Source organism: Tenrec ecaudatus, chromosome 2 (genome assembly GCF_050624435.1).
Source record: "Tenrec ecaudatus isolate mTenEca1 chromosome 2, mTenEca1.hap1, whole genome shotgun sequence".
Taxonomy (NCBI): Eukaryota; Metazoa; Chordata; class Mammalia; order Afrosoricida; family Tenrecidae; genus Tenrec; species Tenrec ecaudatus.
In genome coordinates this window covers 156769563-156794533 of record NC_134531.1, presented here as the reverse complement: position 1 = coordinate 156794533, position 24971 = coordinate 156769563, and positions in this window count along the sequence as shown.

Below are 24971 nucleotides of genomic sequence, written 5' to 3'. Positions count from 1 at the left end.
TTGGCATAGTCAATAAAACTCAGTAAACATACTTCTGGCATTCTCAGCTTTCATCCAGGATTCACTTCACATCAGCAATGTTATCCTTCATCCTGCATCCTTTTCAGAACCCAAGGAACCGGGCAGTTTAGTGGTTATGACTTGGTTAGAAGTTAGAACCACCAGCAGCTCCTTGGGAGAAAGACTGCACTTTCTAATCCCATAAATAGGTACAGTCTCAGAAAGCCACAGGGGGGTTGCTGTAAGTCAGCATTGACTCAAAGGCAGTGGATATTTTTTTCCTGAATCTGGCCTGCACCTGGCATCTCTCTATCAATGTACTCTATCAATATACTGCTATCAAGGTCCTCTATCAATGTACTGCTATAACCGTTGATAGATGATCTTTAGCAGAATTTTACTTGCATGTGATATTCTGTTGGGTCACCTTTCTTTGGAGTCAGCCATTTCTTAGTAAACGTTTGTTCTTAGCAAAAGAACTGTTCCCTCAAAAGATATAACTACTAACTCGAAATATAGCAGGCAAATCGATTTATCATAAGATCTCCTCCTGGTGGAAATTTTAACCCTCTTGCACATCACTTTACTAATTCACATGGATAGATGAAACATGAATAATAAACCATTTCTGGTTCACATTTAACCTGATAAAACCCAAATGTTGATAAAGGCATTTGAAGAAATGAAACAGGACTACAAATCTTAGGTAGCCTAGTGCATGATGTGTTGGGCTTCTAACCACAAAGGCAGCATTTGAACCACCAGCCTCTCCAGAGTAGCAAGATGAAGCTTTCTACTCCTGTAAAGATTCAGTCTGGAAAAACAAGTTCTATATGTTTACTGTGAATGAGAATGTTAAACTGATCCACTGAATTGTCCCATAATTCTTAAGATGCCTGTACCATGCCATCCAAACTCCACTGCAATCTAGCCTCTCCATGCTTTATAAACACATCTCCACTCTTTTAATTAAAAAAATCCTTCATTTGTTCAGTGCCTTCTTGTTTTAGGCAATGCATTAAAGAATTTAAATGTATTTATTCATTTAACATGTTTTTCTGCCCATGAAGTAGATATTATCACTATCATCTTTTTCAAACTTAGGGAATAAAGACCTATTGAAATTAAATAGTTTGTTCACTATCACACAGTTTTTAAGGTGTAGAAACAGGATTTAAACAGGAACAGCCTAGATCCAGATCTGATGCTCTTAGGCATCACACCATTCGGATCATTCAGGAAGTGGCTAATCCAACCAATTCAGTCTGTTAATATCTTTGAAAACACTTGGCTTTTTGTCAACTCTAATCAGCTTCTTCTGCTTAGAAAAAAATCACATTATTCATTATTCATTAGCAAAACTCAAATTCTGTCTTATGCTTTGATATTTTTTCTAATAACTTTCAGCTGAACACTGTCTGTCCCCAAATACCAACAAGCTTATTATCCAGCACCAATGCTTAAAAAACCAAAACCAAACTATTGAATGAAAACTCCTTAAAGAAAGGAATAATAATGTATGTGTATATAAAATGTAGGACACTCTACATTGGTCTGTTCTTAAATACCCACTTTACAAATATTGCATGCGCTTAAAAACAACATTACATGTAGAGCAGTATACAAGAGATTTACTTAAGTCACCTAAATCTAAATCCAACCCCCAAAATTTGACTATGAAGTCTGTGTGTCTCCTTGCTCTCTTCTAATGCTTATGTATCTCATGCATATATATTTCAAGAGAAGGAGTTCCAACAGACAGATTTGTGTATTAATTAATATGTTTCCCATAGTACATTTCTATTAGCACACATTTTAAAAACACATTAATAATTCAGTATACTTTTGTAATACTAGTAACACTGCAAAAACATCTATATAAATGTATTTTTGGTAGACCTTTAATTTTCCCATAGAATATATTTCACCCCCTTTGTTTGAACATACTTATTTTAAGGTACTCAACAGTAGGTTTTATTATTTATTTTTAAATATATTTTACTTTATTATTGCTATTATTTTTAATTATTGTTATTATTTTCATACCTGTCACTAATCACTATTATTGACTATGATGGTCAAGTATGATTGTCAAGTAAAAATTCAGGAGCTATATTTTTAAATATTAGTTTATAACTCTTAGTAAACTTTGATTAGTGAAACTGGTAAGCTTTCTTATATAATTATAGAACATAATATATGCAATAGGGTTAAGTACGTTCACAAAAATTTCCTCACAAAGAGAACCGAATTCAGAGCTTCCTCTACTATTTTCCTTCTTTAGCCAGTCTGTATTTCTTTATTATCACTTTTATCTGTTTCAATTCTACTTCGCTTTTATTTTAGTTAAAAGGATATTTCTTTGAAAACATATCACTTCAGGTCACTCACTACCATGGAGCCTCTTCTGGTTCAGAATTCCCCTCTAGGCCAGGCCTGAGCTGCCCCTGTGGTTTCTGAGATGATTTATGGAAGCGGAAAACTCACGTTTCTCCTGCTGAAAGTTACTCTCTTAATGTTCCCATCATGTACACAGGGAAACGGAGGCTCACTTCTCCTCGCCCACTTTCTGTGATGTTCCTCTTTGTAGTTGTCTCTTCATCCCAACACAGATGCGCTGTCAAGGCACCCGACTCACAGTGATCCTGGAGAGCAGAGTAGCGCGGCCCGGGCGTGAATGACACTGAGTCTATCAGCGCCCAAAGTCTGATCTTTCTCCCCCTGAGCAACGGTTGGTTTTGAATTGTTGATCTTGGGTTTAACAACCTCACGTCACAGCCCCCCAATATACCATCGGTGCTCCGGACCAATTACATTGCGACAACTCAAACTAAACGCACAGCCACGGAGATGATTCTAGCTCTGAGCGACCCTAGAGCACAGTCAGGGTAACCCGTCTCGGTGGGTTTCCGGGACTGAAACTCTTTACTAGACTATAAAGCCTTCTCTTTCTTCCGTGGAGCGGCTTGTGGTTTTGATCTTGTGGTTAGATGATAAAAAAAAACAATTTTTAAAGTGATCTTCCTTTGAATACTAATTTTTTTCCCTACCAAAAAGTTTCTTTTCATACTTGCTGCGTGTTTGATCAATTTCACACAGAAGAAATTAATGTAAGTTTTCAAATTATTCTTCATTGACTTCTGTAGTTTATATAAAAATTTGAATAACAATTGTATTAATTAGTCATCTTTGTAGCAGGTAGATATTATCCTATCAAATACAGAATGGTACTTCAAGATCGATCTTGAAATGTTCTTTTCATTTGGGATCACATATGTCTTGAATTTGTCACTCCTTACTTGTAGATCATGCAGTTATCAAACTCGAAATGGCTAACACCAGGGCATTTCACCTCACTAATGCTTGGACATTGATCTTTTTGGGTTCCATTTCACTTCTGATGATTTCCAATTATCCTGGATTCATGCTTTGTGCATTTCATGTTTCATTTAATAATACTGCCTAGTCCTGCATCATAGATATTGCTCAATTTCTTCTCAGAAATAGACGACTGCATTTTTTCTCATACTGAGTGGTGTTTCGCTAGCATATAGAGATCCGGAAAGCTTTCCTCCATCCATGTCAGTCAGGTTGACTTCATTTGAGGAAGTAGGTATTCTCTGGTGATGGTTTGATTGTCTTCCAACCTGACGGCGTCATCTTCTGACCCAAGTCATGCTATTTTCAGTGGCCACAAACACATGTGAAAGCTGGACATTGAATAAGTAAGGTTGGATAAAATGATGTATTTGAATTATGGTGCAATGAAGAATATCGAAGTACCATGGACTGCCAGAAGAACAAGCATCTGTCTTGGACAAAGTGTAGGCAGCATTTATCTGCCTTGGAGGAAGTGCCGCCAGAATGCGCCTTAAAAGCAAGGATATACTTCAGACATGCTATCGGGAGAGACCAGTCCTAGAGACAGACATTATGCTTGGTAAATCAGAGTGGCAGCCAAAACTAGGAAGACTGTGAATAAGATGAATAGACACAGAGCTGCAACAATGAATCCAAACCTGAAAATTGTGAGGATGACGCAGAATACGGTAATGCTTCATTCTGCTGTACGCACGGTTGGTGGAATGCATTAGAATGGACTCACCGCACCTTACCACCGCAACAGCATGTACCAAAATAACTTTGATGGATTGTACTTAGTTAACTATTACACTTGTTAAGTATTTTGATTAGATTAGTTTTATTTAAAGTAACTAAAGCAGTTAGGTGAAGTAACTTACCCAAATTAACAATAGAGCTAAAATGTGAACCTGAATAGTTTCATTGTCAAATTCTACATGACATATATGTATATAGCATTTTAAGATATATAGCTAACAAAAATATATACACTCAAGATATTAAACTTTAAAAGCAGAGTCTGGGAACTGTTCTGAATAGCCAGATCTGTTCATCAAATGTGAGGGAGACTTTTTTAAAATGTACATTGCTAAGTCTAAACATCCATAAATATTTCACTCAAATTGCTAGATCTAATATGTATATGTAAGGAATAGAAATACTGATCTTACTAAGGACTTATAGTGACTTTTATGCATCTGTATTCAGAAGTAGAGGTATATAGAGATGTAATCTAGGTTGACTGAGACAGTCTAAGTTTATGATAGTTTCTTTTTATAACTACCATAAATATCACTTTTGTTATACAAATTATTCTTCTTTGGAAAATATCGGAATAATATGTTCATCTGATTCAGCACACACTTTTACACACATCTGATTAAATTAACATTGCAGATAACTTTTTAACGTCAGTTTCCACTGTTAAGGAGAATGCATCTACACCATCAATGACAAGTGATCTAGATCAATATGTCATGTCTTAACTTTCTCAGCCTAACAAATTGAACTCAGTAGTAATCCCCAATGCAAAATTATCACGATCAACACAATTTCTAGGAAAGGGCCCAAGAGGAAGGAAAACACGTACTCGGTAGCCTCCTTGGCTCACAGCCTCTGAAAGAAACAAACAAAATAGACATTGATAAATCACAATAGCTGAACACAATACCAATCAGTTGCAGTTAAAGTGATCATTAAACATCTTCCATTATAACTGGCACCTTTAATGGATGAAGCCCATACAAAGAAATAAAGTGAAGCAGGACAGCCGGCTCCTAAACTGCACACAGGAGCTAAACTCCGGGTTTCAAATTACCAGTACAGAGCTATTTTTTCCATTATATTTGAGATTTATCTGCCTTGCAGCCAAGTGTATTTTCCTTGTTTCATTTTCCTTTTGTTTTCCTTAATACTCAGACTGTATTATTTGTCAAAGATACACATACTAGAAAAACAATCGCTAAAACAGAAATCTAGAAGAAATTTGATTAAAATATAACCACGGCCTAAGCGAATACAAGGTGTTGAATGAACCATGTAGCAGACACCAAGGAACAAAAACTATCACTGTGTGATCACCTTCCTCACATAATCGCTGAAGACGAAAGTGTGCATAAGCAAGGTTGGTGAAGAAGGCTGATGGTGCCCGGCTACTGAGAGATATAGCATCTGGGGACTTAAAGGCTTGAAAGCAAACAAGCGGCCATCTAGCCCAGTAGCAAAAAAGCCCACACGGAAGCAGCACACCAACATAGGTGATCGTGAAGGGCAGAGGAGACCAGGTCTCAAACAACAAAGGCGGGGTGGTGGTGAGAATCACATCACCGTGAATGAGGGGAAGTGCATGATGGATACCCAATGCCCATCTGTAGACAGCTGGACATCCCTTCCAGAGGGGTAGTGGGGAGGAGATGAGTCACTCAGGGTTCAGTGTAGCAACAATGAAACTCAAAACCTTCCTCTAGTTCCTGAACGCTTCCTCTCCTCCCAATTATCATGACCCCAATTCTACCTTGCAAACCTGGTTATACCAGAGGATGTAGAGCGGTGCAGTAGGGATCTGGAAACACAGGGAATCTAGGACAGACGAACTCCTCAACACCCGCGGTAGGAGTGGCGACACCAGGATAGAAGGGGGTATGGAAAGGGAGAATCGATCTTGGAGATCTATGTGTAACCTACTCTCTGGGAGTTGGGCAATGGGGAGGTGGGTGAGGGGAGATGCCGGGGAGTGTTAGATAAGATATAATAATTATTTACACACTATCAAGGGACCAGGGGAAAGGGGGTAGCGGGGAGGTAGGGGGAAAGAGAAAAAAAAGGGAAACCGAGCTGAGTCCAGGAAACCAAGTGGAAGGTGAATTTTGAGAATGATGAGTGCAACGAATGTATAAGGGTGCTTTGCTCAATTTATGTATGTACAGATTGTGATAAGAGTTGTATGAGCCCCAATAAAAAGATTTATTAATTAAAAAAAAACAAAAAAACAGAATTTGCAACAAAAAAAAACCAAACAAAAACAAAAAACATATAACCAGGATAACCAGTGAATGAGTGCTATTTTAACAATAACTTACAACATAGTTTAGAACAATATAAAAACCTATTATCTAGCATACATGCACAATAAAGATATCTACCTTCTACAAAGAGATTTTCGTCTTTTAGACCTTGTATTATATCTTACATAATTTGTGTCATATTAATGACTTTATTTTAAATGTAATGAAACTGAACTCCAAAGTAATTTACTTGTCTGCAGACATGCGGCTTATAAGCAGCTGAGCCAGGGACCAAAGAGAGTATTCTTTAACTTCAAAAAATTCATTTAAGGGCAACCTTTTCTTAAAAAAGAATAAATGAAAAGAAAGAAAAGCTTTAGGGCATGAAAGACTCAGAAGAGAGAGACAATCATGGAAACTGATGTTCAGGCAGAATGAAATGTAGCACCTGTACCACCTCTACAGAGGAGCAGAGAGATTTAGACCTCAAAAACTAGGATTCCAGGTCTGGAACCTTCCCACTGTATTACATGGCATTTCTGGTATCTATCAATCAATCAATCTATCTGTCATAGTTTTGCCTTGCTAATCTAAAAAGTGAGGATAAATCAGCTTTCAGTGAAATGAGAGCATTTCAGACAAATTCTTGTAGTTGAAGCAAATTAGATAATGTTTCTTAATGATAATTTTAACTGAGATTTTGAATTTCAATATATACAAGTATATATACCATGGTGAAAGGATAACATTATTTGAAACTTAGCTTATTAACGGTAGCAACAATTGTCTTGGAATCCTATATTAGCCGCTTGAACATCATGTCCCAGGCCAGACCATTTCATTTTAGGCCATGTAACATTATCTTTCCAATTGGATACAACTATCACTCATATAATATTATGGTGAAAATTAAAGACGGTAATTTATTTAGAAATTCCTTGTAAATTCAAAATGAGAGATGCAGTTACCATCATTAACCACCTTTATCATCATCAACAACAGTAGCAACGACAGCATCATAACTGCTGGCATTGACTAGTCTGCTCCAGAATTGCATTAGACCATATCTCTCTGCATCTCTCGCTGTCTCTATTAAGTACTCACCTGCTAAGAGGAACAAACAAGCCACACTGACCAGAAGCAGACAGGTACCTGATGGCTTCATGGTTATGAGGTCTGCGGCTTCTGTAGCGAATGCGCTGTCCCTGTGCTACAGGCTGCACTTATAAGTAGGTCCATAAGCCTACAGTGAAGTGCCTATATATTTGGCAATCATCCAGATCCAACACCCTGATTATGTAATTTATTGCCCTTACGATTTGACACCAGAAATGAGACACTTGTTCCAGATATTTTTCAACAGTCAGGCACACTGGTCAGAACTGATGTTTAGGAAGAATAAAATGTCGTCCCTGGAACACGCCCAGGATTATTCCTGCTCCATACACTGTGATAATTGCAATCAGGTCACTTTTCTTCTGAGTTGCATATTTTAAACCATCCCTTTTCTGAGCCTGGGGGCTGGAAAGCTTAATCTTGCAATCGCCTGTAGGAGAGTCTGCACACACTGCACAATGCAGGGAACATTTGTGTCACAACTTCCAAATAAGTAATGCCGGTGTGAATGCAAGTGAAGCAATTCCTTTGGCAAGCAAAAGCATACAATAGCAGGGGATTAAATTTTAAATTAAAAAATTTATAGATTATTCAAGGTGAATGTGAATTCAGGAGATGCTTTCTTTAATGTCTTGCTTTTAGGCAATATATGCTGAATAGTGTTAATGAAACCTCAAAATTAAAATTAAAATTAGTTCTTCCTAGAAAGATGAATTCAAATATCACCTGCTCAGTGAAGTATTCTCTGGCAATCTAAATTTAAATCAAGTGAAAACAATAATCAAGCCAGTGTGTTTTATTGTTTTTTCTTACTTTTCAATATATTAAATTATCTTTTAAAATAATAATTTGTTTGCAAAATTTCCCATCACTAAATAAAGACTAAAGGAGCCCTAGTGGTGTAGGTGGGTAAGTATTGATCTGCTAATCACAAGGTTGGTGTTTCAAACTCATCAGCTACTTCAAGGGACAAAGATGTAGTTTCAACTCTCATAAAAATGTATAGCCCCAGAAATCCAAAATAAGGTTGCAGTGAGCAGAAATCAACTCAAGGGCAGTGGGCGGGTAAGAAAGCACATGTATAAGTGTAAGTCCTCGTGTATGTACACATGTACACTAGGATGCACAATCATGGCTCTTTTCCACCACTGTGCCTCTAAGCACAGAACAACAGCTTGCACTTGAATGCATGTGACCATCTAGGAATCCAACTCTCTGATTTCACATGCTAATAACAGTAAAATAATTCTTCCTCTCTTTAAAAAACTAATTTAAACTCAAAACCAAACTCACTCTCATTGAGTGGATTCTGACCAGTTATTGTAGGCAACTCTAGGCTGAGAATATGGGGACAACAAGGACAGATTGATTCCTTACACTTAACTTGATGGCTGATACCTTCCAACGCCAGGAATTTTAAAGGCTGAGGATTTTAAGATGAGAAAGAGGAACTTACCATCCAAAAGAGATGCAAAAAATTTGACTCATGAACAATAACAACAAAAAAAACTCCACTGCCATCAAGTCCATTCCAACACAAAGCAAACATATAGCACAGAATAGAGCGGTCTCTCCCGGTTTCTAAGATTTTAAGTCTTTACAGGAGCAAGCACCCTCCTCTTCTCCTGAAGAAGGGCTGGCGGAGTCAACCACTGTCCTTACAGTTTGCAGCTCAAGGTATAATCCACTGTGCCACCAGAGTGCATTTGATTAACGGTGTTTCCATATTAAGGAGGGGATCTCTGAATATATGTGTATATATCAGTATGGTTGGAGAGATGTTTATGACCAGGCTTCACAAAGCACATGGATCTCATAATTGCTGATCACATAAGAAAAACAGCACTTCTGTAATGAGCTAGTGAGTACAACAAAAGCAGTAGGTACTAAAGTATATTTTTGAGATAACAGTAATGATGAGTGACATTATCTTTGTGTTAATCAACCATTTCAATAAAAAAAGCAGCATTACCCAGGGAAAAGTCGAGAAGGTTAGGAAAGAGACATGGGAAAAGGAGGGACTGGAAGGAATGATAGTATATTAAAGAGATAGCAATGATAGAATTGAAACAAACTGTGTATGAATTGTTGAATGTAAAACTGATGATTTTCTTTGTAAAGTTTTATCTAATTCACAATTTTAAAAGTTTTTCTTAAAGAATAATGGTTATACACACATGTAGAGACAAGCTTTAAGGTGGAAAGTCTTATAAGCTATGGTAAAGAGGTTCTTGAATCTGAGGACTTATATCTCCATGAGTTTTAGAAATATTCCAACTATTCCATCTACAAATATTTCACCCCTCCTTCCCATCCACATTCCAGACTTCTTAAAATCATCTAAAAGCTTATATTCTCTAATCATCAACGTTTTCAAGTTTTTTCTTTGTATTCATTTTAAATGCTATCTTCAAGCGTAATACATCTTCCTGTCTACATTATCTATTCTGTTATTACAATGCAGTGTAATTTTTTCTCAAAAAATGCTGAATTAAAAAAATCAAGTAGCAATATAGTTGTTTTAAAAATGTTACTCTACGTCTTGGATACATAGAAGAGCTGATTAAAAAGTCTTGTCTACAGTTTGTGTCATTCTGGGTTTGTTTATATGGTTGATATTTTTCCAGGTCTTGGTCATAAACTCTTGCTTGTTTTCAGTTTTTACACAGGTGTTGTCAACTTTATTCTGTTAGCAGTTAGTTTTTGCACTCCATCTTTCTGTAAATATACTTGAATTCTGTCTTTGAATGTAGGTGAATTACTTGTAAATCATTTGATTTATTGTTTGTGTCTGCAGGTTTTAAATCTCTATTAAAATAAGACCAGTGTAGTCTTCTTTTTAAAACTATTGTTGCCCCAGGTCATGGACAATACCTTTCTAAAGAAGCTACAGATATTTATGAAATTTCCACTTTGACTTTTGGGAATATAACATATTCTCGGGCCTGTGTGAGCTCTTTGTGATAGAGCTTTTCTATCTCTTCCATCAGGTGACTAATTTCTTGCCCCAGGTTGTTCCTTAACCCACGTAGACTGATCAGCACTAATGTACTGAAGACTACAGAGAGTTCCATGCAGATATCTGGTCCTTCCTTACTCTAAACGGCAACCTCTGATTTCAGTAGTTTCCATGATTTTACCCCATGAAGACTTCAGCTCTCCTTGCATTCTCCTCCCTGCCCTGCCCTGTCACCCAGAAACTCCAAGAAATTAAAGGGGGCCACCTGGTTGTTCACCTCAGTTCTTCCTTCCCCGGGGGACTGGTGTCTTGTGCCAGTTCTTCAACGATATACAAGACACTAGTTCATTATCTTTCCTGGTTCACTAATTGTTTCAAATGAAAGTATAAATATAAAATTCAGTCATTCTTCATCTTGGCCCACATTGAAATTCTATACTAAAGGTTTGGGTATAGCCAATATTCATTATAGGTGATGAGACTTATAGGAGTAGTATGATTAAAAATAGTCAGACTACCGTGGTTAACCATGTGGCTGCTAAGTGGAATTTGGCCGTTTGAATCTGCTTGCAGTTTAGCAGGAGAAAAATACAGCAGTCTGCTTCTTCAAAGATTACAGCCTTGCATAGTCTGTGGCCAGTTCTATTTTCTCTTAAAAAGTCATTATGATTCAGACTTCTCTCGATGGCACCAGGCTAGTGACTGTATTAAATCTATCTTTGTGCAGAGAGAAGAATGGAAGGGTTAATTCTTACCATGGCTAGCTATGTGACCTTTGAGCAATTTTGAAAATCAAACCCACACCTTTATTTTATGTGTTTTCATAAGCCTTTGGCTTGCCAGAAAATTATGTGAAGCAGCTCAAATTTAAGTGAATAAATATAGTATGATCTTTTTCCAAAGTAATAAAAAAGAAGAGAAAGTTATAAAAAAGAAGAGAAAAGCAAAGCAAAGTTATAAAAAAGAAGAGAAAGAAGACAGGCTAACTTTAAGAACTAACTGTTACTTTCATTTGGAGAAAAACTTCATATAAACTGCCAGAAAGAGAACATTAGTGTGTTAATAAATCTAGATTATAAGAAAGAAAAAAAATACTCTAGTTGATATCTTGGTAGTATATTTTCACCATCATTTTCCAAAAGTTCATATTACTCCACATAAATTATTAAACTTTCAAATAAAGAAATCACTATTTATTTATATGCTGAAATAAATACATGGTATATGCTGTTAAAAGTTATTAGAGCTTATTTCCAGTAATGATTTTGAGTGCATTTGATGGCTGTTTTCACATAAATGTAAGATATATGCCTCATGATTATTATTAGCAGTAGTGTTACATTTTATAGGTATATAAGTAGCATTTTACAATTTGCATTGAATATAAACATTTAGATTAAATTTGTGAAATTTTATAATTATTGTACCTGTGATACTATTAAGCCTCTAAACATTATGATTTAACTCAAAATAGCTAACAGGATTTTGAAAACAAAGACATTATTCTATGCACAAATCTAGTTCCTCTCAGAGACTCCACATCCCCTGTTTAATTAGACTAATACCTTATGAATAGTGCAGCATATGGGAAACTAAGACACAATGAATCTTAAGTCAGATTGGGTTTATAGTGAGGATAGAGAGTACCCAGACTTCACTAAGGAGATTACATTTGAGCTAAAGAAAGAAGAAAATCTGTTAAAAAGAACACTTATTTCTCTTTGCCACTTATTAATATTGAGTAGATGTTTATACATTTCTATGGAACAGAACTCTATTTGTGTTTCTAATTCTATAGTATCTGTGCAGTGTCTTAATTCTCCTGTAGGCAGCGCAGTACAACAGATTCCCATCAATGGGGCTCTAAACTGTTAGCTAACAAGCAGAAGCGAGTCACTGCCTGGATTCTAGGTCTTTAGGAATAAAAAGCTTTGTGTCTTTGGAAGAATGGGAATGAAGTCATAGATGGTGATGGATTCATGAGATTCTCCTGGTTTCACTTATATAAATGAGTCTGATGGTTTTCAGTAAAACCCAGAGACAACCTGTAATTAAGTATGACTCCTGGAGGAGGGACTTAATACCTCTTCAAGTCCTGAGTAAGAATGGGTTTAATGATGGCTTCTTAGTTCTATAAAACTACTTTCAAAGCATTGCACATCTAACAAGGTCATTACATAAAGTTAGCTGGATTTTATTTGGCAAACAATTGAACGTGTAATAACAACTTGAGAACTGTCTTTTTAAAATCATATAAAAAAATCAGATGATTCAGCTGACTGCAATTGGTGCTCCAACCTGAGACTTGCGTGACATCACTATTTTCCTTCTCAATGGATGATCTTACATAATTTTTCAGAGACAAATTGAGGATCAGTTTCCCCCACATCTCCCTGTTAGGTCTTTGTATTCACCCTTGTACCCCCACTCCACCTGGAACTTTAAACTATCCTGGATTTTCATATATTTTTATTCACACTTTGGTTTTTTTTAATGTAAAAAACAACTTTATTTTAACTGTATTCTTCTATTTCAAATAATTTTCTGGCCAAATTATTTTCTTAAATTGTTTATATAAAAAAGTGAAATTCTATGAAGTACCCTTAGACATTTTCTAATATATACTCAAGCAATCTCACATTGTAATTTTTATTAAAACATGCCTTTTTCCTAGTACTAAAGGCTGACTTTCCAAAGCAGGGAAGGTTGTTTTTAGATACCATTGAGTCAGTTCAGACTTATATACAAAAAAGATCCCATTTCTGTGCCATCTTTAAAACTGTTGTCACATTCAGGATCCTGCTGTAGCCACTATCAATCCATCCTGTTAAGGGTCTTCCTCTTTGTTTGCCCGCCTCTTTACATTGCAGGATGTCCATGTCCAGGGACTGGTCTCTCCCAACAACAGGTCCAAAGTATGTGAGATGAAGTCTTGCCATTCTTGCTTCTAAGGACACTCTGACAGTACTTCTTCCAAGACAGATATGTTTTTCCTCTTGGCAGTTCAGAATATTGTCAATATTCTTTGCCCTCACCATAATACAAAGGAGTTGATTCCTCTTCAGTCTTTCTTGCTTTATGTCTAAGTTTTGCATGAATATGAGACAATTGAAAGTACCATGGCTTGGGTCAGGGTCACCTGGAGCCTCAAAGTAGCACCCTTGTTTTAAGCTCTAAAAAATCTAATTGCAGTTCTGCTTTTTCATAGTGGGTAGCTATGAGTCAAAATTACCTCAGTGGAGGTTTGTGAATCATTGATTTTCAGGATAAAATACAACTTACAGATTGTGGGGTGCTGTGTTTTGTTTCCACAATCTTTTATTTGGACAGCTACTTGGCCAACTGACTGGAAAATATTTGTAATTGTACCCATTTCCAAGAAAAGTGGTCTATCAAAGTGTATATGTTATTTAATAGTATCATTAATATCACGTTTGGGTAAAATTTACTAAAGATAAATTAAAATGGTTGCAAAACATATCAACAGAGAGCTGCCACACATTCAAGGTTTATTCAGAAGAGGTCATAATATAAGGGATATCATTGCTGGCATTAAATAGATCTTGGAGGGAAAAAAGAATACTGGAAAGAAGATGTTTACTTGTTTTTATTGACTGTGCAAATACCTAACACCATGCGGATTATAACAAACTATGGATGGCATTTAGAAGAATAAGAATTCTAGAAAACAATCGTTGTTCCTTTGTGAGCAGAACAAGGAACCCCAGCATGACTTGAAATCAGGAAGGTGTATGTCAGGAGTGTGCCCTTTCACCTTACTTATTCAATCTGTATGCTGAAAAAATTATCCAAGAAGCTGGGTGTGTGAAAAAGAATGTGCCATTAAATTGGGAGAAGGCTTATTTACATACTGCAATAAGCAAATGACAAAAGCTTACTTGCTGAAAGTTAGGAGGGCTTGAAGAACCTGCTGATGAAAGTGAAAGACTGCAGCCTTTGGTATGGATGTCAATGTAATGAAAGTAAACCAAAACTCCTCAAAAACTAGACCAATAGACAGCATCTTGAAAACAGGAAAAAAATATTGTCAAAGATTTTGTTTTGCTTCAGTACACAGTCAATGTTCCCAGAGTAGCCATCAACAATCAAAGGTGTTGCACTAGGAAAATCTACTGCAGAAGATCTCTGAAAAATGTTGAAGAACAAGGATATCACTTTGCGGTCGGAGGTTCATTTGGTGCAAGTGATGGTGTGTTGAACCACCTCAGAGGCAGGTGTAAAGTTGGACAATGACTAGGACTGCAGAAGTCAGGATGCATTTCAGTTATGGTGGTGTTGGACAATACGGAAAGTCCCTTGGGTTGCCAAAGAATGAGCAAATTAATCCCGAAAGAGGCTTATCTAGAATGCTCCTTAGAAGCAAAGATGGCAAGATTTGTTCTCACACACTGTGGCAGTCACATCATCTCCTGTCAACTAGCGAAAGGGTGGAGTCTAGACTATCAATCAGGTTGCAGTTTGATGACTGGATTTGGAAATGTGACTGATTGAAATGCCTCACTGGAGACCAGTCACAAACACTCTCTCTGCTTGTCTCCCTGTGAGACATTCCTGTTGACAAGCCACATGGAGACACACTGATGGAAGCCAGGGTCCTGGAGCTGGAGGCGCCACATGGAGACCCACGCCAGAACTGAGAAGCCTCCACTGCCACTGGATTCACAAGGCTTTCCACCCACTGGCCTGTGCTCTTCCTGTATTCAGCATCATTTCATGTGTTGTGTGAGTCTAAAGAGGAATTTATGGACTACAATTGACATATGGGCTAATAAAGACTGATGAACTTGATCAGGACTGGGATGGGATGCTTTCTTGATATAAATTGTTTTTTGAGATGTTCTCTCTTATACACATGAGTGTCTCTGCATTTGTTTCTCTAGTCAACCCAGACTAACACACACGTGTTAGAAATTTTACCAGGAGAGTCCAGTTCTGGAAAAGGACAATGTGCTTGGTGAAAGAGAAGGTAAGCAAAAGGAGGAAAACCCTCGATGAGGTGCTTTGATGCACTGGCTGTACTGATGCGCTCAAACATCATGGTGCCTGTGAGGATGGGGCGGGACAAGGCAATGTTTGAATTTGTTGTTCATGGAATCATTATGAATCTGAGTCAACTCAATGGCATATAACGAAAACAATACTAGAGTACAGGTTTCGGCACACTGTGGGGAACTGGGAACCTGGAAGCAAATGTATTTGGACAAATTCTCAACACATATATTGTAAGGAGTCTGGGAGGTCAAGACTTTCATGAAGGGAGGCCTTCACACTTGTGAGCTGAAGATGCATCTCAGTCACATTCTCCTAAGTAACAGTTATATTTCCCACACTCCCCTCCCTCCTTAAACCCCCCCCTGAATACTGTCAATTTTAAGGTGCTGCTTGCAAGCACATGATTGCTACTATACTTGCTTGAATGTTATCTTCCTGAAGGTTGTCTGCCATCAAGAGCCATCAGACATTATTGTCTGTCCTGCCCTAAGTAGGGCCCACTCCCTTCTAAGAATCATAGATTGTTCCCCTTGAGAAGAGCTCAGACACCTAAGGTCACGCCAGTTCAGAGATGACCAAGGTTAGACCACCTTCTTAACTCTAGAACCAGCCCATCTTGTTATGTTCACACCTTCCTGCCATGTGTACACCCCTTCCTGTTATGTGTATGCCTGTGATACAACCCATTCTTGTTATGTATGTGTATGATGAGACTTGCATTAGGTAAGCCTACTAAGAGACTACACTATCTTCATGTTGGCTCCCATCACCAGGAGAGAGATGAGCGCTTACATGCCTTGTCTGTCATTTCTTTCATCGACCCTTCAATTACACAACCACCTCGGTTGTGGAGGCTGGACTCTACAGGACACCTTCCAAATGAAGACAGCCCAGGGGAAAAAAGGCCTAGTGATCGACTACAGAAATTTAGACATTGAAAATCTTACAAAATATAGCAGAACATAGTCTGATTAGCTGCCTTTGGACACATCATCAGGAGGGATGGAGTATTAGAGGAAAACATCCTATTTAGTGATATAGAGAGTGAATGAAGATAAAGGAAATCTTAAGTGAGATGTATTGGCAAGATATCCTCCATGAGCCAACTCAAACAGGGTGGACCATAAAAATGTTTCAGACTCATGCAACATATTTTCCTGCTGTGCATAAGGACAGCGCAAATCAGAGTGGACTAAATTATGGCTTACAAGAGTAATAACTACATCATATTATATATTAAATTCCCAATATGTCCCAAAGTAAATGCAATTGTAGAAAAAAAATTATTGTTCACATACATGTATTGGACTTATGCATTGGGATAGAGCAATAAGCAAAAGAACCCTCAAGGTTCCTACCCTAGTGGTATATCTGCATAAAAACATAAAGCATAATTCAGTGTCGTTGTTAGAGATCGTTGGGTTGGTTCTGACTCGTAGTGACCAGGATGAAGCAATGCTGAGCCTTGCTCCATCCTCATCATTGTTCTTATGTTGGAGTTCATTGTTGCAGCCACTGGGCCAATCTGTCACATTGAAGGGCCCTTATTTTTCACTCACCCTGTAATTTGACCAAGCATGATATCCTTCTTCTGGAACTGGTCTGTCCTGACCTGTCTCGATGATGTCCTTGCCTCTAAGGAACATTCTGGCTATTTTTCTTTCCAGAGATATCTATTTGTTCTTTTGGCAGTTTCTGACACTTTCAATATTCTTCACCAGCACCATAATTTAAATTCATGAATTTTTTTATCTTTGTTATTCAATGTCCAACTTTAACAAGCATATAAGGTAATTGAAAATACAATGGCTTGGGTCAGGCACACATTAGTCCTCAAAGTAACCTTCTTGTTTTCAAATTTTAAAGAGGTCATATTCAGTAGATTTACCCAAATGCAATGCATCACTTGTTTTTTTGATTGTAGGATTATTATGTTGGATTAATTATGGATCCAAGTAAAATGAAATCCTGTACTACTTTAAACTGTTATCCATTATTATATTTGTTACTCATTGGTCCGGTTGTGAGGATTCTCATCTAAATTTATTGTGTATAAAGAATAGTTGGACTAAGCTCGCCTTTTGGTCCCGTGGATCTGTGTCTTGCTTCAACAGTGTTTGAATGGAACAGATCCGGGGACTCCCTGCCTCCAACCTTCCTCCACGCTCGTTTCCTTTCCAGAAGTAACTTCGGGACTATGTTCTTGGCCGTCCCCTCTTACTGAGACCAGCGGACACTTTATTTGGAGTGTCGTGACCTCCACACCGACCCATCAGGAGCTCTCAGATTCATCAGAATTATTCCGCTGACACGGAGGTCGTCCGGTCAACCTGCACCTGCAGGCCTCTTACACCTACCTCTCTCTGGGCTTCTTTTTCGACCGCGACGATGTGGCCTTGGAAGCATGGGACACTTCTGCCGGGAGCTGGCGAAGGAGCAGAGCGAGGGGCCCAGCGTCTCTTGAAGCTGCAGAACCAGCGTGGCGGTGGCGCCCTCTCCCAGGATGCGCAGAGCCGCCCCAAGATGAGCGGGGTAGGACCCTGGACGCCATGGGGGCTGCCCTGGCCCTGGACAAGAACCTCAACCAGGCCCATCTGGACCTGCATGTCGTGGGGTCCGAGCACACTGACCCCCATTTCTGTGACTTTCTGGAGAACCACTTCCTGGACAAGGAGGTGAAACTCCTCAAGAAGATGGGCGACCACCTGACCCACCTCGGCAGGCTGGCCACCCCCAGAACGCAGGGGGGCGGGGGGGGGGTTGAGTATCTCTTCGAAAAGACTATGAGGAGCCTGCGGAGTCCAGCCAACTGTGAGGGACCCTCGGCGTCCCCCCTGCCGGCCTTAGTCCCTCTGCCTGAATCTGCCCTGCCCCAGCCACAGCTCCAATGCCCTGCAGCCCCTTCCCCAAGCGGGGGACCAAACGGAAATAAAGCTTCCTTTTGCAGCAGCAGCAGCAAAAAAAAAAAAAAAAAAAGTTGACAGAATGAAACATGAGTAAACAGAATGGATAGACAACAAGCAAATTAGAGTATTTAAAATGTTTTGTGTTAGAAAGACAAAATTAGTTACCGAAATAAAAATCAAACTATCTAGAAATCAATTCATGTAAATGTTAAATGGAGAATGAACAGTCCTGAAAAGCACAAAAGCAATTTTGAAAACTTGAAAGCATATCCACATTTCTTGAGTAAAATGTTGCTTATCAGCATAGATTTATAATATAAAAATTGATAACATCAAAATAAGCCTTTTTAGGTGTTCGATAAATAGCGTGAAAACTGCTCATCATTACATAAATAAAAATCAAAACAGCAATGACAAGTCATCTCATCTCAGAGTTAGTAACAAAGTTAATAAAAAAAAAACATGTAAAACAACCACTAGAAAACAACTAATTTTTGAGGATGTGGAGAAAATTGAACTCTTACATACTGGTGGTAGGTCTATGAAATTGGTGCAACTACTGTGGAAATGGAAATTTTTCTTTAAAAGTTGGAAATAGAAAGACCATATGAACGAACAATATTATTTCTCTACGATATAGTCTAGAGAAACAAGAACCATGACCCACACGCACCCACCTCTTAGGTTTCTGGGATGGTTTACTTCCGTTTTGCTTCTCGCCACTGAAAGAATTCACGTGGCACCAGCACTTTTAAAAATCCAAGTAACTTTCATGAGGGAAAGGGAAGTTTGGGATATTGCAGGCTCAGGAAGTACATGCCGTCTCTGGAAAGTATGCAATGCCACTTGGCGACTGTGCAAGAGTTCACAACAGACGATGGCCACTTCAGGAGACTGTGAAACCACACGTGAAATGAACACCAGAACAATAGCGCGTAACCAGAGTCTGGACCCACTGAGAGCAGAGCCCCAAAGAGCAGAGCCAGAATGAGTGCCCGGGCGCACTGCACGCACACAGAGCTGAAGGCACGCTCCAATCTACATGAGAGCATCTGAAAAAAAATGGCGGAGCTTGCCCTCAGGCTGCTATTTATCCCACCAGTCCCCACTGGCTGGAGGGGGGCAGGGTGTGGCTGAGGGTATTGGCAGATTTTAGTGACTGTGTTCAAACAAACATGCGTGATGTAATATTGTTGGTGCCTAGTGTGGGTGTACCCAGGCTGATCTCTACCTGGGCGTAGGTGACCTGGGTCTGCTCATGCTCAACTTTGGATTATCCCCATGGGTGCCCAATGCGTGCCTGGTTTCTTTCAACCCTTTATTGTGGCATGACCAGCTGACTTTAGTTTAGGGTAGGCATTTGATGGAGACAACCCCCGTTATCCCTAATCTATCTACCTGTCACCCCCATCCCCGCATACATATACACACAACCATGCTCATTGAAACAATATTCATAATATCAAAATGATAGACATATTTTCTTATATGTTCATTGGCCTTTCAGGTTTCCTCCTTTTTGAATCATCTGTTCAACTCTTTTGCCAATCTCCTCAGTGGGATATGCATTTTTTCTTGTTGTTGCATGGTTCTGTAGATTTTAATAAGTTCTTTGTCTGATTTGTCATTACTAAATCTTTTCCCAGTCTGGACTCTCTTGTTACTCTCTTGCTGAAGTCTTTGGATGTGCACAGGTGTTTTATCTTTAGAAAATCCCACTCATCTATTTCATCTTCCTCTGAGTTTGTGTGTCTGTCTGGGTAGACTAGAGAAACAAACTCATAGACACTCATATGTACATAAGAAAGAGATTCATATCAAAGAGTAATAATATATTGAGAAAACATCCCAGCCCAGTCCAGATCAAGTCCTTAAGTCTGATATTAGCCCATATGTACAACACCAATCTATAAATTCCTCTTCAGACTCACACAGCACATGCAATGACGTGGAATGCAAGATCACAGGCCAGTAGGTGGAAAGTCTTGTGGATCCAGTGGTCATGGAAGTATCTCAACTCTGGCATGATTCTCCATGTGGCTCCTCCATTTCCAGGGCTCTGACTGTATCAGTGTAGCTCCGTGTGGCTTCTCAGCAGGAAGAAGAAGCAAAGAATCAGTCTATATCTGACCTCCAGTGAGCTATTTACCTACCTCCTTTGTGCCTCCAAATGAGGTAATTAAGTTGTGACCTGATTGACAGACTAGACTCTACCCCTTTGCAAGTTGACAGGAGATTATGTAACTGCCACAGTATGTAACCTTCCTAACTTATGATAGCCGTGTATTACTGGGTTAAGGTTCTTAGCTAAGTCCCAGTCCTCTCACTGAAATCTTAATAGTTTGGAGTTTTACCTCGAGATTTGTGATCCACCTTGTTCAGGGAGAGAGTATTATCTCAATCTTTTGCATCATTTGTTGAGAAGAGCATCTGTTTCCCATTTGATATTTTGGGGCCTTTGTGAGAGATCAGTTGTATATATGCTGTTTTTCTGTCTCAGTATCTATCAATGTATAAGTACCATGCTGTTTTGACAACTGTGGCTGTATAATAACTTTCAAAGTCAGGTAATACAATCCCACCCACTTTGTTCTTATTAAGGATTCCTTTGTCAGTCCTGGCAATCTTCCCTTTTCATATTAAGTTGGTAGTCATTTTTTCCCATTTCATTAAAAAATAATGTTGAAATTTGTATAGGGGTTGCATTGAATGTATGTAGTACATTGGGCAGGATTGACATCTTTACAATAATGAATTTTCTGATCTATGAGCATGGGATATTCTTCAATTTGTGAAAATCTCTTTTGGTTTCTTGTAATAATGGTCCATAGTTTTCCTTGTACATATTATTTGTTTTAGTTGGGTATATCTCTAAATATTTCAATTTATGCTTGGCTATTGTGAAGGGCATTACCTTCTTGATCTGAATTTCAGTGGTATATAGCAGTGGTATATAGCAGTGGTATATAGCAATCAAATTTGCTTCTAATTATTGATCTTTGATCCTGTCAATACCATATTTCTCTTTCATTTTCAGTAATCCTATTTTAGAGTTTATGGGGTTCCCAATATATAAAATAATTTCATCTGCAAATAGTGATAATTTCAGTTCTTTCCCCAAATGAATACTGTTGTTATCCTTTCATTGCCTTTCATTATTAGTTAGAACCTCCATGATGATGCTGAATAGAAGTGGAGTCAACGGGTATCCTTGATGGGTCTCCTTAGTCAGTGGGGATATTGTTTTAGTTTTTTCTCCATTAATTGCAGTGCTGAAAGTTGGTTATTTGTATATAGCTTTTATTATATTCAGGTAATTTCCCTTCTAATCCTATCTGCTTTAGTGTCTTAATTAGGAATGAGTGTTGAATGCTTTTTATGAATACTTTTTATGAATTTAGTGATATTATCATGTGGATCTTGTCCTTTTCCTTGTTAATTTGATGGGTAATGTTGATGGTTCTTCGAATGCTAAACCATCCCTGCATCCCTGATATGAATACCACTTGTCATGATGGATTATATTTTTATATATACTTTTGTGTTCTATTGGCCAGTGTTTTGTTGAGCATATTTGCAGAGAATTAGAGGTGATACTAGCCTCTGATTCTCTATTATTTTGGGATCCCTGGCTGGCTTTGGTATCCGTGTTATACTAATTTCATAGAATGTGTTTGGCAGTTTAACTTCCTTTTCTATCTTTTGGAAGAGTTTTTGAAGTCAAAACTTGAGGGCACCTCTTCCCTGAATGCCTGGTAGAATTCTCTGGTGACGCCCTCTGCACTGGTTTATTTTTCAGTTGGGAGTTCCTTAATAACTGTATCTATTTATCTTCTGTTATGGGTCTATTCCCCGGTTTCATCTCTCGACCTGAATGTTGATGTTGGATCCTTCCTATCTTTTGTTAGGTTTGCGTAGAGGTTGGTCAATTCTGTTGATCCATTCAAAGACCTGACTTTTTACTGAGTTGACTTTTCCACTTTTTGTATTCCCACTTATTTATTTATCTCCACCAAGATTTTTATTTCTTCTCTTCTACTATTAGAGGGATTATTCTGTTAACTCTGCTCCAACTGATGAATGTTTCGTGATAGGGTATCAACCATAAATCTCTCTTCCTGCTTCACATGTGCATTTATCACTGTCAAGCACCCTCTGATAAACGCTCTATGAAAAAAATTCACTGTGACCATCCCAGGTGATGCCACTGGGTGCACTAACTCAAAGCGAGTTTTTTGGTGCTCATTAGCATGAAAGTGCACAGTACAGAAGCTCTGCTCTGCCGGCACAATTCTGTTTTAGGGGACGTGTTGTTCCTCATACTTTTCCCTTCCATTAGTCCTCCACCTGCGTTTGTCTGTAAGCTTGAGCTCTGCCTCATGCTGACAGCACATTGATGGGTTTTCTTTCTTAATCCAATCTGCTAGTCTTTGTCTTTTAATCACCGAGCTCAGACCACTGACATTCAGAGTAATTACATCCATCTGTGGGGTGTTTGCTGCCATCCTGTGCCATTTATGTTACCACAGGTAACACAAAACACCAAGTGTTTCTATAGCCACAAGGCATGCAAGCCTCCATCAGGCATATGCACAATAGAGCGGGAAAAGTGTGAATCTGTGATATCCTGTATCTCCTTCCTCCACAAAATGGATGGGCCCATACACCAGGCCATTTATATCCTTGCTTCAATTCCCTTGGGTTAAAGAATACACAGCCAAGTATCCCAATTTCCCTAGAGTTGTTTGCATTCAGAATGAACCAATCGACGGCTACCGAGGCCACCCGCTGGTGATCCTACAATGCCTGGTTTTCTGCCTAGAAAATGTGCCAGGCCTGGCCAATGGTCTAAACCTGGTTCCTGACACCACCAAGGATGGAGACATCTGTCTGAGGATCTCAAGTTCCATAGTACTGGAACCTCTGGTTATGACACCAGGATGCTGACCTCTCTAACCTTTTGCTGTTTGTTTTCAAGATGGGTAACCAGGAATCCCTTCCAGGAGAACTTCCTTTGTGCTACATCTTGTCCAACTCTTCTAGATTTGACCCACAGATGCTATAGAAGCAGAAACTAGTGTTCTTCTGCAACTGTCTGGCCTCAGTACATTATAAATGATGGGAATCCTGGTCAAAACATGGCACACGCTTCCTCCCTACTCTCACGTAGTTCAAGATTTTTTGCAAGGGGATGGGAAAGTGGGTGGAAATCCCTATGTTCATGCATTTTTCCTCTTGAGAAACAGTAAAGACATTTGCTCCAAATAAATACCACTTTCTGAACCTGAACCTATACAATCAGAGGGCCACTCCAAAGTTCTACCTTTAGTACAGACAGCTGAAGAATTTTATCCTTATGATTCATGATTGAACTCAAGTAGATTAAAAGAGACCTAGGAAGTCACTCAGATAATCCAGAACAACATGTAGATACCTTTCAGCCCCACATGTTGGCCTATGAGTTGGCCTGTGAGGATGTAATAGGACAGACTATGAGAGATTTTGAAACAGAAGAGTGAGTACTAAAGGGAGTTAAGTAGTTTTCAGATGGTTTATGGTTGATGAATGATACTAGGAGAAATAGCTCTAACTCCAACTGACCCCACCTGGGCTTATAATGATTTCACTGACAGGTAGGCATGGGAATATTTTCTAGAGTGTGTGAAAACTGGACTAAAGTCAGGACAGCAATATGCCATCAACTATACTAAAGGAATAGCCATTAACCTGGATCCGAATGAAAGTCCTGTAAGCTTCTTGAGTCATCTGAGAGAGGCCCTATAGAAGCTCACCATGGTTAATTTAGACCCATATGTGTTTATCAGTCAGGTTGGCACGATAAACTAACTACCTCAGATTTGTTTCTCTAGTCTACCCAGACTGAAACATTTCCCTAATATAAATAGGTCTCTACAAGGGCCATGCTATCACTGTAGATAAACCGGCCCCTGGGTAATACTCGGTCCTCTGAGGAAGACCCAAGATGAGAGCAGCCTGCAGTGAGTCTAGAGCAGCTAGCTGAAGACTGAAGCAGCCTGGCCTGGACTGGCCCTCAGGAGGACGCTTTTACTGGTCTAGAGCCACAAGTGAGCATAGATGTGACAAGTAGGTCAGTTAATTTATTCCTGGATCCTGGGGAAGCCACTCTGTCCTTACCTCCTGTCCCAGATCCCTGGCACAAAACATGTGCACCATGATAGGAGTGTAAGAGAAACCTGTAGTCAATCATTTTTACTGAACACTTGAGGTGCCTCTGGGACAACATTTATTTCTCTCATAGCTTTCTTGTAGTTCCTGAGTGTCCAGCCACTCCTCCGGGATGAGATATATTGTCTATGATACATACATACATAGTCAGAGGGCCTCATCCTAAACCCACCAGAGCTTTCCAAATGATCCTCACTTCAAAGGAGCTGCTGAGTCCAACACAGGAGCAGTGGGAAAGTGCCATAAACACTCAAGTCTGGGACATGGGAGTCTCTGGCAGAGCTAAACATGCAACCTCTGTAAAAAAATTCCTACAAACCCCTCCCATTTTCCCAAACAGCAGCTATACTGGAAGCCCTCAAAGAATTGCAGCCCCTCATTAGAAAATTCTTTCAGCACGGACTT